Raw genomic sequence first — 20,865 nt, 5'->3', positions numbered from 1 at the left:
TCAGAGAGGGAGTCACTAGAGAAAGAAGCTGCACATTGAAATGCTCTTTGGGGAGCAAAAAATGCTTTATTGAATATGCATACGCCTTTGAATAACAGATGCAGATTATCCCTTGTAAAGCAAGTAGAAATAGTCAGTCTTAAAAACAATCATCTTTTCTTTGTACCTAGGCGTCATTCATTATGAAGCGAGGTTTCTGCTTTGTACATTGGTCTTGCCTGCATTTGTATTATGCAAAGAGAGTTCAAGGATGTCACTTTGAATCTCCTCCTAATTTTTTAACCCAAGTCATTTATACCCTCATGCACAACAACCATGTTGTAGTGATATTTGCCTAATGAAAAGATCCTAAGAGCCCTTGAGACAATTGAGAACCAGGCACCTAGTGATTGGGGAATCTGTGTGTGTCACTGTGGAGTCACCAATCACTAAACCATTTTTGTTTGTGCAGTGGTCTGGTGTACTGGAATTGAGACACTTTGTCCCATGGCGATTCTTTGATAAAGGTTAAATATTATTTCCTGTGAAGTTTGATTTTGATTTTGCTGAGACTTAAATCTTAAGGATCTAGAAGACAAAGGTAAGGATTTCTTTACAGTGTCAGCACATGACATTGCATTGGATGTCAAGGTTGAAGGCATAGCCTGTGATATCTTATCGCAATGCTCATAATCTGTGTTCATTTAGTTAGAGAGGTGTCCATATCTCTTAAATATTTGTGTTTAGTAGAAGTTTATTATCTGTAACCATAAGGCAGTTACTAAACTGCTTTAATATATATACTCTTATGAGATCGGCAACAGAGCGGAAACAAGTAGGCTGATCTGCCATATTGGTAAGTGTGAAGTAAAATTTATGATTTACAGACTGTTTTATAGAGAGTTTCAAAGTTTAAATAAGACAGAGATTTATAATCTGTTGAAATAGTTACTGGATAAAGGGTGGATGGTTCAGTTATGTATGTTTTTCTATTTAAGTAAATGCATAACCTGAGTATATATGCACCTGTGATAGCACAGCTCAGAAGCCTTGCTTAACAGTATTTAACTATCTCTATCTCTTTATATATATATATATATATATATATATATATATATATATATATATATATATATATAAGTGTGTATGACATATGAGCGTAGCTATTTTGACTAAATCACAATTGTCTGAACAAATTTAATTGAAAACAGATTTGACTGAAAATTCAATTTATAGAATGACATTTGTCTGAAAAACTTTAATATACAAAAAATACCTTAGGGGGCTTGCTTTTGCAGGGGATAACCCCCCTGCACCCCCACAGCCCCTTACTTAAATATATCAACTTCTCAGTCACACAACAGTTGATAAAATAAAATAAACACACACACATATACATCATATCATTGCTACTTTACAATTCTAAGTCAATCATGATTCAGTCAAATCAGTTTTTAATCAAATGTGTTTTCAGTCATATTTTTTCATGGATTCAGTGAAAACCATTGTACACACACACACACACACACATATATATATATATATATATATATATATATATATATATATATATATAGACAGTAGTCTACACCAATTGGACATATCATTGTCCATAACTGACGTAAAAACATCAAAAACATCAAACATCAAAAAATGTGACATGAACAGCCACAGTACATAATGCGAGGATTAGCCTCAGAGCAGGCAAAAATCAAACCACAAAACCAAAAGCAAGTTATTTTCCCCCACGTACCTCATGTGTGGAGACTGTACCTCCAGGATTACACAATACTGAGGGAAAGTGCATTCCATTACCCAGGAATTGTTGCTCATACAAATAGGGCAGTCATCTATTTTCACCTAATGGTGTTGACCAAACAGATGTCAACATTTAAGCATTTCTCTCAAAAATACACAAATATATATATATTTAATAATAAAAATATACATATACAGATACACACACACACATATATATGTACTGACATATACATATATAGCCAATCAGTGAAGATGTCTTTGGAAAATGCAAAAAAAACAAGAATACCCAGAGAAAACCCATGCAGACATAACATACAAAACTCCACATAAGCAGTAAACAGAGGAAAGCATTGAATGCAAGACCTTAGAAATGTGAGGCAGAAATCATACCGTTAAACACCCACCATACATGGTGACAGAGAAATATCATCTACTATGATTAATCTGCTTCCATTGCAGCCTTTAACAGTGAGCACAGAAAGTGAAGGAGGTTGTGTAGATCAGTGAGTTGGTGATGGTGAATAATGTTTTATATTGACAATATAGTTCTATTTTAGTACATGATTGTGTTACTTGATTTCTCAGAAAACTGCCAGGATTCTAAAGTCCATATAAGTTGTGGAATGTGAAATGAATTAAAGATTATGTTATGCCCGCACTAGCAAATATCAGGCTATCCTAATTTCCTGGAAAACAGTAATGTTTTCTTGTTTTTCAAGAGATGGTGTGAAAACTTCTGCCTCATTACAAACATTAATTTTCTTTATAAGTGACAATAAAATGGAATGTGCAGTTGATAAAGCAGAGTGTGACAGTGACCAGAACTTTGCAGGAGCTCAACCAGTCTGTGATGGTGAGAGAGCTGATATGTCTGACAATAACCTAGATATGCAAGTTGTTCTTGTAGGTTCCAAAAGAATGAGATTGCAGGTACAAATAACTGAAATAAGGGTCTTTGTAGGGTCATATGGTTTATGCTTCATGAAAGCCTTTGGAACTTGTTGATCTGAGACATAATTGTGATTAGAGCTGCTGTTCCTTTCAATCTAGAGAAGTGGCCAAGTCATCCTATAGTGATACCCTTTAACTTGTTCCAATATGAGTTGTTCCAGTCATGACCCAGTAGAAGGAAGCCTGGGGTAAATCATAGACAATATCTGAGGGATTACAGCCTTGTCTGGTCTCTGATTAGATGATTCCTTATTGTGAGCTGGAATCTGTAACAAGGGAAAGAGAGAGAGAGGGAGAGAGAAATGAGGTTTGGAACAGACTGATTTGTACAGGGAGATCTTCAAGTGGGGCTGGATAATTAGAGTAGTAGGAATTAGGAAGATAAGGGAAGGTTAGGGTTAAATAGGAATGAGGGATGGTTGGAAGGAAATGAGGCAAGAGTAGGGAAGGGGTTAAAGGGTTTTAGGCAAGTGTAACTGGAGTAGGAGTCACATTTTTTGGCGTGAACTTGCTACCCACCCTCCCTTCCTTTTAGTGGGGATTGCAGATATTTTTCACTTTGGGTCGGGCAGAGAAGAGGGGCAGGCTTGCCCTCTTCTCTTCCCCCTCTGGCGGTGGATATTCAATTTAATAAGTTGGGAAAGGCAAGTGAGCGTTTGAGCTGCTTGTTAAGGAAAGGCAAGTGAGCAGTTGTGCTGCTTAATAAGGAAAGGCAAGTGAGCGGTTGCACTACTTGATAAGGAAAGGCAAGTGAGCAGTTGTGCTGCTTAATAAGGAAAGGCAAGTGAGCGGTTGCGCTGCTTAAGTAAATAAGCAAGTGGAGGTAAGCTGCTTATTTGGTTGGAGGTAATTCAATAAATGGTAACTGAAGTGAGTGGTGGAACGCTGCTTCCTAAATAAGTGAGTGGAAGTACGGACGCTGCTTACTGATCAGGATGAGTGGGGTCACATTAACCTATGTTAATGTTACATGGATGTTATTTTCACCTATATCATGTTTTGGTTGAAATGAATGAATACTGGTTAACAATCGTGTTTATGGAAGTTTAATACAGGTCGTCAAATACCATTCGGTGTGATGTTTCTATTGAAGGAGACCAGGACAAATTTGGTTTGTTTCCATTACGACACTTACATTAGGAAAAGAAGAATCAAACAGAGCTGAAGAAGGTTATGTCCACGAGTATGAGTAGCGATATCCCAATGTAGACAATTCGGTAGCAGCCTGCCCATTCTTTGATGTCATAGGTTTTCCTGCAGCCGTGTTGCTTAAGTTAAGTAAGCAAGTAAATAAAATATCTACATAAATACATAAAAAAATGCTTATTGCATGCATCCACTGACAAATTCAGACCGTTATCTTCAAAAATGTTTTACAAAAATATACCTACATTGTATACGTTACCAAAAGTAACCAGCTGTAGGTACTAATCATGAAAAGAGGCCAATCTTTAAGAAATAGGTATATACTTCTATACATAAGCATTCCCTGCCACCCACATTTCCAAACTCGCACTCATTCCTCCTACCAGTTGTTCAAAGTTACGTAATATTTCCATGCAAAAACTTGACTTCACAGGACACGAAATCAGCTATCTAGTCCAGTATCTCAAAAAAGATAAAAATAGTTGAGGTTCTTGGATTCAGCTAACAATCTTGTCAGCTACTGGCCTTCTAATTGCACACTACAAAACAACACTTTTTTTGATATATTCCACTTCCCATCTATTTATTGCACGATTACATTGCTGTGCTTGCAATGGAAAGATAATTCCAGTTTTGCAAAGTGTTGCATGATAAAAATTTATTTTTTTCTTTTGTGGATATTTATATTAGTATTAGGTTCCTGAGTATGGCAAAAACTAAAGATGGACTGTTGTACTCAATAATGGGTGGAATCAGTGACCTAAAAAGGGACAGAAGAGCTGCCTGGAGTGAGTAATAATGCTAGAATCAGTCAAGGTACAAAATATGTTTTTCTGACTTTGGCAGATTCAGATTAGCCAAAGCTGAAATCACTACCAAACTCAGGTCTTTAATCTTTGATGGTATTTTCATTTTTATATTATCTGTCCATTTGTTATTGTAATCATACTTCATGTCCTGTTTTTCATGCTTCTGTTTTTAGATTTACTGATGTTAAAGGTGATGTAATTACTATTGCTCCAACTATGTATCTTCAATAGATTGCCCTAAAGAGTTTCTGTCTTTAATTGAACACATAAATGCATTTATTTACATTACTTAGCATATTGGTTATCCACAGTTCATTTAACAATTTTTATCTGAAAAGAATAACCCATCCAAGAAGTGGTCACAGTACAGGGTCTTGTAAGACACTACTGGCAACTCCTCCCCTTCGTAATGAACAGAAAACCTCCCACCTTGGTATGTTGCATGTTGTTGGCTAAACAATGTTTATCCATTGAACTATGGACTGGCAGGTAATGTATTTGATTTGGCAAGTGTTCACCTTTATCAAGTACTATTACCTGTTCAAGGAATACATTGAAATTTATATGAAAGAAGCTTTCCTTAACTGACCCATACTTGCTTTTGTCTAACAGAAATGGATCCCCTAGATTGTTTTGAAAAAAGTTTCATTATGCCATTTTCCGTGAGTCTAAAATTGATGTTGGCTGAATTCTTTTAGGACTCCAGTGCAATGACTTTAATTTCCTTATTTGCTGTGCCTGTTTAAATGTTTCTCTGGAAGAGAACATGATTCTGCCTTACTGCCACCATCGTTAGTGATGCATCATGAATATTAGTCCTCGTGTGGTTTGAATAACATATAGACAAATTCAGTTCAGTACTTTCCCAGCAGTTTTATACAATTTGTCTGTGACATTTGCTGACATATCATTTCTTATTTTTCTTTAATGTGCCTATTATGATATTCTGGCAACAGTAGAGCAATTGTTCCTTTAGTATTGTCTTATAGTTTGTTTCACAAGAAACCAGACACGTGGACAAACAACCTGTAACCACTTAAGCGTGACCATTTACTGAAAGCTTATACAACAGCCAGGTTCCAAATAGGAGTACTTAGTAAAGGATAGTTTTGGTATAATCTTCCCTTCTCAATTCTCCATAGAGTAAAACTGAAGTAGTGATATTGGCTGTCTGGTTGGTACAATAGTTTCATTGTTGTACTGGCCAGGAAGTGTCATACATTAGAACAAGAACATTTCTCCATCTGCCCATTTAACTGAACTACTGGAAACTTCAACAAGGTGTCTTTATTCCTCTAACAAGAAGAGTATCTGAGAGAGAGGGTCTCATAAATCTGCTAGCTAAAGTGATTTTATTTGGACTAATCCTTTATACTCAGGAACCTATAAAAACGTGTGACCCTACATTGTTATATGATGCTACTGCCTTTTACTTTCTGACATCCTAAGAAAGAATATCAGAATATAGCCTGAGAAAGTAGCTGGCTGTCCTGATTCACTGTTCTTTGGACAGATGTGCTTCCTGAAGCAGTAGTAGAAAAATGTCTGCCTGATGAGTTTTTATTTTTTTTTTTATTTAGTCTCAAATAAGGCTTCATCCGAAGACTTCACCAATGACACCCAAATGGACTACTCATTCTTTGGAGACACAGGATCCAGGCAAGTGTTGTATGTCCCATTTGTTCCCACTTTGAAATCCTGATCAGCATTTCCATTCCCAAGTGGCAGAGTTTGCTATTCCTGGAATGGGGCCTACATTCCATGCCATTGGAAGCTACCCTTCTTCTTCCTGGATTCCTTTTGGCTTACTGGTGCTAAACACTTTGGCATTATAGGCTTAGGTGGCTTGAACTCCACTTGGTATCACCTATAACTCCAGATCTTTGCCATTGTTTTGATAAGCCAGAACTGCCTCTAATCCCCCTGTATTAGGCAAGAGAACTACAAATGCTTAACTTCCCAATCCTGCTCCTGCAAGCACTCAAGCCGTTCCTTGAAGTTGGGTCACTGTGACATTGTAAGGACTTTATTCCTCTATGCTTTGGAGCTGTTGAAATTTTTTTTTATTCTTCTGATGTTTATATTCATTTTCAAAAGAGATAATCTATGTGAAAGGTTACAGCAGAAGTACATGCTTGAAAATTAGCTGTACATTTACAGTGCTTTATCTATTTTTTCTACCATGCTTGGTATGTAGGCCTTTGAAAGCCACACTGTTAAACAAAATCAATTTAACAAACATTATTCATATCTGAATAAAGTCTTGCCAACTCTTTCAGCTACCTCTTTTAATATTATTTCCACTGCTTATGATTTTCTTTCTATCTCCTTCATTTCATTTGGTAGGTCTCTTCCTGATTTGCCTTTCCTTGGACTTCTGAACACTTAATTTTATTCATTGTATTACATTCCTGGTAGTTTTTATTCTTTCTAAGACATATTTTATTTACCTTTTTCTCTTTGAGAATGTTTTCCCTTGAGCAGAAACTAGATGGACTGATATACACAGCAGTAGCTATTAAAATGCTCCTTCAGTAGAAAAAACAGCAAGAAAAACATTAAGACCTTAACTTTCTGTATTATTTCTAGCAATGATGCTCTCAAATGTCAAAACATGATCTTTACTTCATTCATCCTGTAGGCTGCAGCTGTCTACTGCAGCATGAACCAACATAAGAAATTTGGTTACAAGTTCATAAAAAAAATTATGTTCGCAACTACTTACGTAGTTTCACTGTATCTCCGTACCACATCATTTAACACATCAGATAATGGTTAGGAAAGGACACAGGCTCGTGACAGTAGAGCACAAACTTTAACTGTTGTGTTTTCTGAGATAGTGATAGAATGCTCCAGCTGTATGCACTACAGGAGTTTTAATATTCTTCAATGACCTCATCCCAGACTGCGAGTCTCAGCAGAATGAGCTATGAATAGAAATACAAATGCCCCTCTATCCAAGTGAAAAGTCTCTCATTTAATTCCTTGGACTAACAGTGGATTGAAGAATTTATTTTTATCTGTAATAAGGATGTAAAAAATTCAGAACCTTTACATTTTTAATATAGAGAAAGTGTTGCTCTATTTAAATACATACCTCGATGTGTGTCTGGATCATTTACATTTCTTTTCAAATTAAGTAGGTGACTGGAAATCAATAACTGCAATTCAGGTCTTCATTCCCGCTCCATTGAATAGAAGTATCCTGAGTGCATTGCTTTGGAGAGACAGTGATAAGCTGGGAGAGAAAGGAGATTATTGTCATTAATTAATGTACTGATTCGAAAGTGCAGATGCTAGTACTTCAGCGCCAACCTGTTGTCAACTGTAGAAATACAGAAGGTATTTTAATAAGAAAGGTGACTATTACAGTTCTACTGTACAGTATTTGCATAACAGGTAAACAGTTTGACCACTATGGCTGCCAAAATATTTCATAGTAATATTTTTTATATTTCTTAGTTCACAGACTCTGACAAGGAAGAACATTATGCTCTTTACAGGAAAAATGAGTAAACAAATTCATATATGTCTGTCTATATGAGATCTAGTTATATGAGTGTACAATTGTCTCTACTTAAAAACACACTGACAAACAGTAGCACACACACAATAAAATACCAACATATTTACCAACATAAAAACTATCACAAGAGCAGCAGGTGGCCAAATATACCAAATTGCTGCTCCTGCATATCGCCACATATCTGGGTATGAAGGTACGTCCTGTAATGGGATGTATAAAACAGAGTTGTAAAGCATGCTCTTCCGTATACAATGATAGTAGTTTTTATGTTGGTAAAACTACACAACAGCTTAGAGAAAGGATACTTAAGCACCTAGGCAACATATGTAACAATGTAACATCCAGTGCTCTAGCTAATCATGCTTTATTGTTTTCAGGACACAATACTTTTAAATTTAGGGTTTTACAACTTTTGCATCCCACATTAAGAGAGGTGATTTGAATAATGTTATTGAGATGTGTGAAGTTAAACTGGATTGTTTCTTTGCAAGCATTTGAGTATCCAGGACTTAACAGTGGTATACCTCTTAAACCAGCCCTACTGAGTAGGCGGTGATATGGGTTGCATCACTCTGTTTGATTAGTCTTTTTTAATTGGTTTTAGCTGATTGGTTGTGTTACCTTTCAAATATCTCTGTGTTTTAATATGTTTCTGTATTTTGGTCCGATGAAGCTGTAACCCCACAATAGTGCTAACCTTCCTCAGTAAACCAGTTCTTTATATATTATTTGGTGGAAAAGACAAGTTTAACTTGCTTGGACTGCTTGGACCGTGTTGGTTAACTCACATTTATTTTTCTTAGTTTGGCTGTTCTGTTTGTGAGTCTCCTTTAGCAGTGCGCTCAGCTTATTTTTGTCTATTTATTTTCTCCAATTTTGTCAAGTACAGTTTTAAAGTAAATTTGAAGAAAACGGATAACGAGTATGAACATCCATTTTCCGTAATATTTTTTTTCTAAAGTTCCTGAATCTTCTTTTTTTCTACTGTGTTTTCAGAAAAAAAATATTATGTTGACAGGCATACAGTAACAGTTTGTTTGAAAGCATGGTAATGTGACTTTAGGGTAAAAATTATGTTTGCTTAAGAGAAACCTACTGTGAATTTTACTTGAGGTTACATTCTTTCCTTGTCTTAATCATTTGGGCACTGTGTTTCCTCAATTGTAATGATTTGTATTCTAGGATCAAGCATGTATCTTAACCATGGTCTACTGTTGATGCATTTTTTATTTCATCCCACCTCCCCTGGCTTCAGTATATGCTAAACTGTCTATAGATATAGATGGACAGAGAGATAATCAGTAGTGGCCGACCTAAAGTTAATACAGGAACTATAAATGAGAAAAAGGAACTAGAGTGGCAAATTCACCTAAAAGCTTACCGGTACCCAGGAATGAACACAAACTGCTCTATTAAATCAATACCTGAACTTTAAAAACTGCAACATAACAGCTTTTAATAACAGTTAGATGCATTGTTCTCTATATTACCTTATCTCTAACTAGAATTATATTCATGTAGATTGACTACTAAAGGAACAGGAACAGGAAATAAATATTAGATAAGTTAACAAGGTAGTATTTCTCAACATGTGTAACATTTTAATACTTATCCTACATTGAGGTCCTGCCATGATCACAATTTTTAACAATGTTTTTTATTGTTATTTTCTTTTCACATTATTTGTCAAATTTTACGATGTCTTTAGCATTTGATATTACATGAGTTATTACTGGCTGATTTTGAGTTGTGCAATATGGGCTTAATGCATTTAATGCACTTGATGTCTGTAAGCTTTAGCTCTGATCAAGTCCTTGGTTAAAGGATGAAACCACATAACTAAAGTAAAGACATTTACTTATTAAGCGTACCTCAAGTGAATAAATGTAATTTTTGTTTTACTGTGCTTTGGATCCATATCCTGTGGCTCACTGTAGTTTGGAGTTATATGCAGTACTGCTTTCTGAAACAGCCTTTTCCCTATCTGATTTCCAGTGCATATGTCAGCATTAGTATTACTAGTAACATAAGTTTTAAAGGATTCTTTCAGTAAGTTATACAAGAATTTAATTTGGTTTATGTGCACTCATTATTTAATGTTGCTAAATCTTTTGATTTATTTCTGCTGGTCTCGACATTATATTTGCTATTTACACATATTTATAATTTAGTGGAATTAATCATATGAATACATTTAATGTCATTGTACATTTCTATTAAAGTTCTGTAGTGATCCGATGAAACCTCACATACTTATGGGTAGATAAGCGAAAGCACTTTAGACTCTTGAGTTTATTTATTTTTTTTATTTTACTTACTTGCATCAGTTTTAATAATAGCTGTAAGCTGATGATTTTTTTAAGGGCAAAGTATACCTTTTCCTTTATGTCACCATAGTCACCTAACCAGTTCTTGTAGTGATCGTCCCCAGGCTCTGGTTGTGTGCCCTGAGGCAATAGTACCTTCTTGACCTGACTAGACTCACCACTTCCTACAATTTAGCTTAACTTTACACTTTAGAGTAGGTCTCCTTTTAACAAAGATTCACACATTTGTGATTAACCTGCCACTACAATCTAAGCTTATGATCGTTTTACAACCTGCAGCATGTACACTTTTTCTCTGTATGACTGCTGGCAGTGGCCCTCAGTTTATATTCTTTATATTGTATCAATTTTTTTCTTACTGCTATATTAACAATCTGTGAATTAATCTCTCCTTGTCTCAGAGATACACGTATTAACATATTGTTTATATGTGTCATCATTACCAAGGATTACACAGTCTATGCTGGCATATTTTTTCCACTTCTTCTTGACCACGCTGGGAGGATTTTATGCAACAGGCACTCATAAAACATACTGATTTCCATGGTAGAAAGAACAATTAGTTACATGATAGGGAATGCAACTGTGGCAACTTCTACTTGACTCTCATGATACTGGAGACAATTGTCTTCAAAATATTAGCTAGGACATAAGACGCACATGATGCTGTCTGCCTCTTATAACTTACCAGTTTTAATATATTTTGCTATTAGATGGAGCAATGCAGAATTAGGACTATGCCATATTGTGCCTCATTCAACCCAATTTGATTCACTGTTATAGAATGCTGAAGTTTATCTTATGCTTAGCACACACACACACATATACACACACACACACACACACACACACACACACACACACACACACACCACATGCACACATACACACACACACACACACACACACACACACACACACACACACACACACACACACACACACACACACACACACACACACACACACACACACACACACTCACACTCACACACACACACTTACACGTTAGTACCTACTAGGTCCCAATAGGAGTAAGTATGCAGAACAGGTGAGATCTATCCTGTTTTAGATTTGCCATGCAGTCTGTCACATACATTTATGCCCTGAGCTCAAATAAGCTGGCAATTAACTATGTGTTAAAGCATGGAAATACTGAATGTTATGTAAACTGGACTTAGATCTGATGAAGCTAGGTTAATGGCAGAAGTGCTTACTTTTATATGAAGAATATCAATACCTAAACAAGTTGTAAGTGCTTGATTAGCTAAAAATCTCAGCAGAGCTTGTCTATAGTTCTTGGTTCTTTTGTCCTGATTTTTAAGGAATCTCAGCCAGCAGCTTCATTGCTTATGAAGTACCACTTTTCCCTGTGCTTTAATGTTTTTGTTGTCTAAACACTTACTGATGACATCCTCACTAACAATAGAGATAACAACACTAAGATACAATTCACTGACGTTATCCTGACCTTTGACCTGCTTCACCACTCTGTTCCATTATCCCACTTCCATGATAGCTCTGAATCTACCCAATGATTCAAAGAATTCCAGAACACCTGAACTTTCATAGTTAAAATTGGATCTTATCAGATATAGCCTTCAGTCTTTCAGGAGTTCCTCGGGGATCAATTCTTACACCAATACTATTCTCTGTTTTTATAAATAAACTGCTTCTTGACATACCATATCTACAACTCCTCCTTTGCACTGAATATATGATTAGCTATAGATCCAGCTGTTCTCATGATATAATCAAAAATCAACTGCAAGTTGACCCTCTACAACTACATAATTTACTTTGTTCTAAAAATCTGCTTCTCAGGCCTAAAAAAAAAAAAAAAAAAACAGACCCATGTGGTCCTGTGCAAAGGAAAGACTCACTAAGGCCACAAGATCTCCCTGTATGAAACACCTAGACAGCAACCTAATTGAATCTATTACATCCTTTAGATACCTTCTTCCCATTTGGCCTGATCAGTCCCTCAACTTCCACTTCCAAGACCACATTCAGAAATTCAGATGCAAAGAGAAACTTCCTCCTACTCTAGGCCCAAAAGTAATCTGTTATCTGCTCACAACCTACTATAGCAGTGTTAGGCAAAGGTATCCTGCTTACACAACTAGAATGTGACATACCATGTTTACCACTGCCTTTCAAAAACACTAGCACCTTATGATCTCTTTCTAATAAAAATCTGGAACGTCATCAGCAACTGTAATTAGTGTGAATATAACTGCAACTCCTTGGAAAAGGCAAATTGGATTCCCTTTCAAAAAAGAACCTACTTCAAACACCTAGATAAAGGTACACCATTCCTCCTAGCTATTAGACTAACTACATCTTGTCCACAGTTCAGCTTAGGAGCCAATCCACTAATGCCACAAGTCTTATGACTTCATCCACTAAACTTCATGCCACAGACCACAACTTTTCTATTCTTGCCCCTAAACTGTGCCAACCAATGTCAGCTAATCTTACTGAAATCAGACACAGCAAATAATTTGTTTAATTTGTATGTAAGTTCAGACAATACCTAACTGTGTAATATAAGTTCACATGTCAGAACACAGCCCATTCCACCTAAATCCCATGGTTGCACTATTGCATTCATCTCAGAAAAGCTTGGCTGTTATTATCTCTTATATATATATATATATATATATATATATATATATATATATATATATATGTATCTCTCTCTCTCTGTCTCTCTCTCTCTCTCTCTATATATATATATATATATATATAAAATGCATGCATACATACATAGCATACACATATATATATATATATATATATATATATATATATATATATATATATATGGGTTCACTTCATAATCTCGATATTCTGAAATACCGAATTTCAGAATACCGAGATTAGAATAACGAATGCCCAGAATCGCTGAAACACCAGAAGCTGAAATTCAAAATACAAGTTTGGAGCTTCTGGTGTTGCGGTGTATGAATGGATGTAAGTGCAGGTAAATTTGTATGAGTGTGTAGATTATGTGCTGTAGTGTATGTTAGTGTGTGTTTTGGTTGTGATGTGTGTGTGCATGGGGCTGTGAAATGTGTGGGTGTGAATTGCCTTTGTGTGTGTGATTGTGCGGTCTCGGAGTTAGAATATTTAAGTAGGTTAGTTTTGTTTGTGTGTGGGAGGCAGTTGTGTGTATGTGAGTGTGTGTATGTAAGTGTCAGGATTTTGAATTTCGCGATTATGGGCAGTCGGTATTGTGGTGTTTCGGCTTTATGATCTCGATATTCTGAAATTCGGTATTTCAGAATTTCGGGATTATAAAGTGAATCCATATATATGTGTGTATATAGATATATATATAGATATGTATATGTATATATATATACACACACACACACACACATATATATATATATATATATATATATATATATATATATATATATATATATATATATATATATATATATGGATTCCATACACTAGATCGAAGGTTCACTATTTTGAAATAGTGTATGGAATGCACACTGCAGCAAAAATGCACTTACGTGAAGTTCTGTACAACAAACAGGCATTGTACTGAACTTCCATGCAGTACTCAAGGACCTTAGAGTTAGGGCACGGGTTATGGTAAGGGGATAGACCTGTACACTAACCCTAAGGTCTGTGATGATAGCAATGTCCTTCACTATGGTGCGATAGTCACGAACCTTAGAGTTAGAGCAAGGGTTAGGGTAAGGGGGACAGCTTTAATAACTATCCCCTTACCCTAACCCGTGCCCTATCCCTAAGGTCCATGAGTATTGCACCATAGTGGCGGACATAGCTTGTTTTTTGATGTCCTCCACTGTGCTGCGGTACTTTCGGTGAAGTGCGCTTTCGTGGAAGTTCACTTTCGTTAAAGCGAACTTTCGCATAAGTGAGGCTTCCTATTACAAGTATGAAGTTGTGAACTTTCGTTCTTGTAATAGGAATATATATATATATATATATATATATATATATATATATATATATATATTTATAGTTTTAAAACTTTGAATTGCTTATGGTTGAGACCATGACATCGACGTTTTGAAACTTCAGAATGTAAATAAAAAAAAATAAAAACATAAAAATCTCTTTTTTTCACTTTTTTTTTGCAGGGGGGCAAGCACCCCTGCACCACCCACAAATTCAGTGCTTTAACATCTGATGTTTGACATATTTTTCTCTGATTTTCAATACAAAAAACAAAAACTCTGGTTAACCAAGTTTACCGATGAATGTAAACTGAGTTTTATGCTTATATCCCCTTCCAGTATGCAGAGGCAGCAAGTTGAACTTACACATGTAAATAGCTGATGCACTGAAAATCAGCTAAAACTAAATACTAATAAATACAATATTGTTGTATTTGACAAACAAATCCTCCAGCCGGCATGTAGTATAATGTAGAAAGCACCTCACTCCAAAATGAAGATGGTGTGAGCGGCCATATAACTTGGGGGATTAATCCCTCTCCTTTGATCATCATGTTGCAATGATGGTCTGGAAATTCTTCTATCTAGCATAGCAGATCATAAAGGGTATTGCCTCTTGATCCATAGAAGTTCTTATGGCTCTGTATTCTGTACTCATCAAGTCCATTACATCATACAATGCCCTCTTTTGAATGCATCTTACTAAACATATCAAGCATTTCAAGAGACCCTAAAGGTTCCATTAACAAAAAAAGATCATGGGCCTAAAGGACCTGAGATATCAAGAGAGGCTGTAGGAATTTCCCTGTATCCAGTGTTCCGTAGACTCCTTAGGGACATTCTGTGCCTTGTCTTTTGTGCCAGTAGGGATCCAGCAGTCCAAGACTCTTAATTCTCCAGAGATTTTTCTTATTTCTCCAGAAATCTAACTTTCCAGTAAATACTAAAACCAGAGATCTGAGTCTGCTTCAGCAAATAAACAAATCACAATTGGGGAGACAAGTTTGTCATATAATGACTACCTGTTCACTAGAAGAAACTTCCTATCCAGATCAAGCAATGTGACTCACTATTTGACTTTAAGAAGACATTAGACAGTTGGATGGGTATCCATGAATTCATCTCAGTATTTCTGGCCTATCATACCTTGAAAAAGATGGCAAGTTCTGAGGATCAGTACTGGCAAAGATTAAATGGTCACTTGGCCCAGTTGCATTTTCTTGGATTCTTTTGAAATACAGTTCATATATTTGGCTGTCCCAGCATATTAAGTAAATGATTTAACCTATGTTGTAAGCTAGCTGGCAAAGTGGGCACATATATGGCCATAAGGTAGCAATCATATTTCTCTGCAAATTGTATGAAAATAACCATGATGTGTAAGGGACACAGGTGGTCTGTGGAGGAATCCAAAATATTCCCCAATGTTCACTACTATGACCACAGCCAGTGGGTATTGAGGATGGCTATGAGTGCTGTAACAAAAATCTGAGGCCTGGAATTCTGTGGTATTGGAAGATACAGGTGTGCAAGAAGCACAGGAGAGAAATATTGCCATCCCTAGAGTAACATGAGACTGTGGCAGCCTGACCTCTTGGCCGATGAGAAGGCAAAATAATGCTATAGCACCGCAAGTATACTGTAAGTAACCTTTGTATTTCCTACATATACAAGCTAAAAGTGTGTGGTGTGGCAGTTACACTCCTGTTTATATCTCCATTGCCCCAGAAGTTATAGCAGAAAATGCACAGTTGCACAGAAGGAGGATAGAGTGTCTTACAAGATGCTGGGCTGAGTAGCCATATTTCATACACTACAAGATTAAATATTTACAGAATGTGAACAGGTATCCCTGTTGCAGTTAGACATGATAACCCGTTGATGTCATATAGCTGTAATCTGAATGCTGTACAAGTTTTGTCAAGTGCTAAAAATTCTTTGCCAAGTTCAGCAGTTTAACTGTGGCAATATGAATGATGCTATTACAGTGTGAATGTGTGTGTGTGTGTGTGTGTGTGTGTGTGTGTGTGTGTGTGTGTGTGTGTGTGTGTGTGTGTGTGTGTTTTTGTGTGTGTGCTCGCATGCGTGCATCTGTGTGTATGTGTGTGTGCGCGCACATGTGTGTATGTGTGTGTGTGTGTGTGTGTGTGTGTGTGTGTGTGTGTGTGTGTGTGTGTGTGTGTGTGTGTGTATGTGTGTGTGTGTGTGTGTATGTGGGTGTGTGTGCGTGCGTGTGTGTGTGTGTGTGTGTGTGTGTGTGTGTGTGTGTGTGTGTGTGTGTGTGTGTGTGTTTATGTGTGTGTGTGTGCGTGTGTGTGTGTGTGTGTGTGTGTGTGTGTGTGTGAATGCATGTCTGTGAGTGTGTGTGTGTGTGTGTGTGTGTGTGTGTGTGTGTGTGTGTGTGTGTGTGTGTGTGTGGTGTGTGCAGGTGTGAATGCAGAGTTCTGTGGCACTGTAAAGTAACTCAGTACATTATGGCATTGCACATGGTGATGTCTGAGATGCCACTCCCCCCTCCCTTGGTTTAATTTTGTGCTATCATTGGATATTTGATGTTGGTGTTCGTTGTTGTTTTTAGTATAGTACATGTAACATTATCAGAGTAAAAATACATATGCTGTACATTTTTTCATTGTAATTGTAATTCCATCTCCCGATCCTCTTTCTCCCTATTCTTTGTATAACATACATTTATTTTTCATTTTGTTTTTCTCCATTTTATTTCACAGTTATATGCAGTAGAATTTAGACCTACCCTTACTTCACCATCAAGAGCTGTCAGCTCCCTACATGCGGCACCATCATCCACCTCAACTGCGGGGCACTCTTCAAGGGTCACCTTTCCATCACAGACATCAGCTACTGAAAGACACATTAGCTAGTCCTGCGCCAGAGGTTCAGGCTGTTGTCACCACTTGTAGTAGGAAAGTGGGGGTGGTACACTTACGACTCACCAACAGCTGACTGACATAGTGGGGGAGATGATTTAGTAGAAACTGGTTGCTCACATTGGCTATCTAGAGAACCTCATCTAGAGGCATTGAGTTACATCCCTGCCTAGCACTGGTTCCTTCATCTAAGCCAGAGCCTAGTAGTGATGGAACTCATGGTAGTGTTTAAACTTACACTGTATCATGGATGCTAGGGATATCTGCTATACCAGTCCGAAAAGAGTAAATGTTACATTTTTGGCATGTTTTTCTGTTTAATTATCTTTGAAAGTATATCTCCACCTATGAAAAGCTTTTTGAATTTACTTTGCAGAATCTTCTAGAAAATGCCATTTATTTTATATTACAAGGAAATAAAATTGAAAATGAAGGGAATAAATATGTTTCTTTTTTTTTTTTAATGGGGGGCTACAAAGTAAGAACAAATTCTATGCAGGTCATCATACGTATAACACATGCATACTCAAAATAGTTTGCCTTTTAATGGCTTGTTAAATGTCTTACTGTTTTCCAAATTATAACTCCAGACCTTCTTACAGTTCACTGTCACAAATGCAGGATATGTGTAGGTGTTGAATACCTCAGTGGATTTTTTTCAAACGCCTACATGCATCATGGGGCCTCATTCATTTAAAGAATGATGACATGATCAGAGGAACTTTAACAAGCCATTATATTTAGATATACTTCAGCCCAGATTTCCCATGCAAGCCTTATTGATATTAATATCATAATGTTTCTTATGTAAAAACAGTATGCTGTGTTCCCAAATGCTGTCGACTCTTGTGCTGAGTTTCTCTTTAGATGTTATTTTTTTAACAACACGGGTATGAACCTGGCAATGGAAAAAAATGTCAAAATGTACTATATGAACTCATTAAAAGTTATTGGATAATGGTTTCTAAAACATTTGCAAAGGTCAGATAGAATCATGCAGACTTATGTACTACTAAACAAAAAAAACGTACTATTAGTTATTTAGTTTGGGTGGCTCTAACTGTTGCTGTGGGTAAAATATTGCAATGGTATACAGAATAACTCTGCTCAGGTTAAACATTGTTTTGTCTCCATATAACATTGTAATTTGGATGGTTATAATAATTTATGATACATATTTCAGCTTGTTTTCAGAGAGAATTCCTTCATACACATTCCTAAAATAGGTAGCTAATGACTAACTGTAAACCAAGGAGGAATCTAACCAATAAACACCATTTAATAATGAAAATAATATTCTTATAAATAAATGCAGTTATTATAATGGAATTTAATATATATATATATATATATATATATATATATATATATATATATATATATATGCTTTACTATTGAATCTGTAAAGTGACTGCTGTCAACCGGCATGTGGTCAAAAGGCAGTTTGCAAATGGGCCAAATGCAGACTCAAAAAACATAGACTACACTACAGCAAATGGGTAGTGTAGTTCAATTATCTGCACTCGGCTTTGTGAATGGAGATCTCTGTTCAGTGAGAAACAGGGAATTAAACCATTTTCACATTGTAGTGCAATCTCAGAGTTGGTGTATATAATTTTCAGGGGGTGTGGGGGGCACATCCCATGGAATGTCACAGTATGGTAAGCTGCATAGCATGGGTGATTAATGTTGCCTCCTGCTATGTTAAATACATCGAACTACTGGTGTAGTTGTATTTAGGTTCAACATGGCCGCATTTTCACTGTTCCAGATTCAAGATTTCAGGTTGACCGTCTGATCAGTCAACATATGCAGTTTCAAGGTTTCAATTGTAAACTTATATATATATATATATATATATATATATATATATATATATATATATATGGTCCACTTCTTAATTTCAAAATTACAAAATCCCGCAGTTCTGTATACTGAACCAAGAACTTTGAGATCTTGTAATCTCGAAATTAATTAAAATAAAATAAAAACTTGTAAAACTATGTTTTTCCATGGTGTAAGCCCCCCTACACCCTAAACCCCCTGCACCTTTAATATACTAACTATGAGATTGCTCTACAGTGAAGAGAATGCTAATGGGGATCACTACACACTGCAGAACAGGAACATTACCATTTTCTTCACTGTAGCGTCATCTCGGAGTTAGAATATTTAAGGTGCAGGGGGTGTGGTGGGTGCAGGCGGCTTGCCCCCCTGCAAAAACCTTCTTTAACATTTTTTTTTCTCTTCACTTTTTGATTTCATAATGTCAACATTGTGGGTTCAGTTTATGGCATTTTTAAATTAAAAAGTGGACTATATATATATATATATATATATATATATATATATATATATATATATATATATCGTTAAACAATACGCCTTTTGGTACCCAAACAGTACTGGATATTATGAAACTGTAGGTATTATTGTTAACATCAGTGACACTGATACTGATTTTTTTGGATATTACAGCCAGCCATGATTTCTAAAAGTAAACATATGGAATTTCATCTTAATTTGATTAAGGTCACTTTAGGACTTCATGGCATTATGGTAGACTGGCTTCTGTCATTCAGATATGAATTGGGAACTTTGTGACAGTCATAATGTATGTGAACACATTTCTTATTTTTTTTTGTAATGGTAACATTCATTATGCAAACACATAAAGGCTATGCACATGTTTTTAGCAGCAAAGGCATAATTCATAGAGGCCACTTATGCTAATGTCCAATGACCAAGAATAGGGATAAGCATATGAAGTTATCCTGAGATCAAATGGGAATGGATCTAAAATAGTATATGGTAATGAGTCCTTCTTCTACCTATTTGTGATTCATAGGCAGAATTTCATCCATTTCTTCTCCGTCTGCAGATTCATTATAAAAGGATGAATTGCACCTTTTCAGTTTGCTTTGTAATCTGCAATGATGCTGTTACTTGCTGCTGGCCAAAGCCAGATCATGGTCAAATGAGACCCTAGGCAGGCTTATTGACCAGGGCCCATAAGCCATACCAATGTCTCATTAGTGGGCTGTCAACCAATTAACCGAAAACTCTGTTCAGACCTGTCCATCTAAACAATGATCAGAGATTTGTATTCAATGTAAACTTTTATTTCAAATTTCACAAAAAAAAAAAAAAAAACAATGGCAGTTATTTGGTAACATCCTGGGACAGCCCACTGCATGCATGTGTCCATTTTCAGGGGCAGCCTAGGACCACTGTCTGTTGATGTGACTTGGTCAAAATCACATATTTTAGATAAAAGAGGGCTGTGTGAATCAAACCCTGCACAATGTGATACAATTCATTAACAGCTTATAGCCTTACTCACCTGCAACAAGTAGTAGACAAACTGTTGTAGCCCACTACACTGCATTTCATATTAGTGGGCTTGCAAAAAGCCAAAAATGTATTTATAGTTAAAATATTGAAATTAAGCATATAGACCTCATGCTGTCTGATTTATTCACAGCCAAATAATATACACACTGTCACTAGTCAATAAAACAAGGAAACTAAGTA

The 20,865-nt window shown here is 36.2% G+C and overlaps 1 protein-coding gene across 3 annotated transcripts in view; it reads left to right on the top strand.

Moving 5' to 3' along the window:
* The window catches only part of LOC122813499 (leucine-rich repeat-containing protein 7-like), a 2,638,896-nt gene that overhangs the window by 1,304,831 nt on the left and 1,313,200 nt on the right, over positions 1-20,865 (top strand). The window lies entirely within an intron of this gene.

This window comes from Protopterus annectens, chromosome 10.part0 (genome assembly GCF_019279795.1).
Source record: "Protopterus annectens isolate FY-2018-M chromosome 10.part0, PAN1.0, whole genome shotgun sequence".
Taxonomy (NCBI): domain Eukaryota; kingdom Metazoa; phylum Chordata; order Ceratodontiformes; family Protopteridae; genus Protopterus; species Protopterus annectens.
This window is presented reverse-complemented; position numbering and strand designations above follow the sequence as displayed.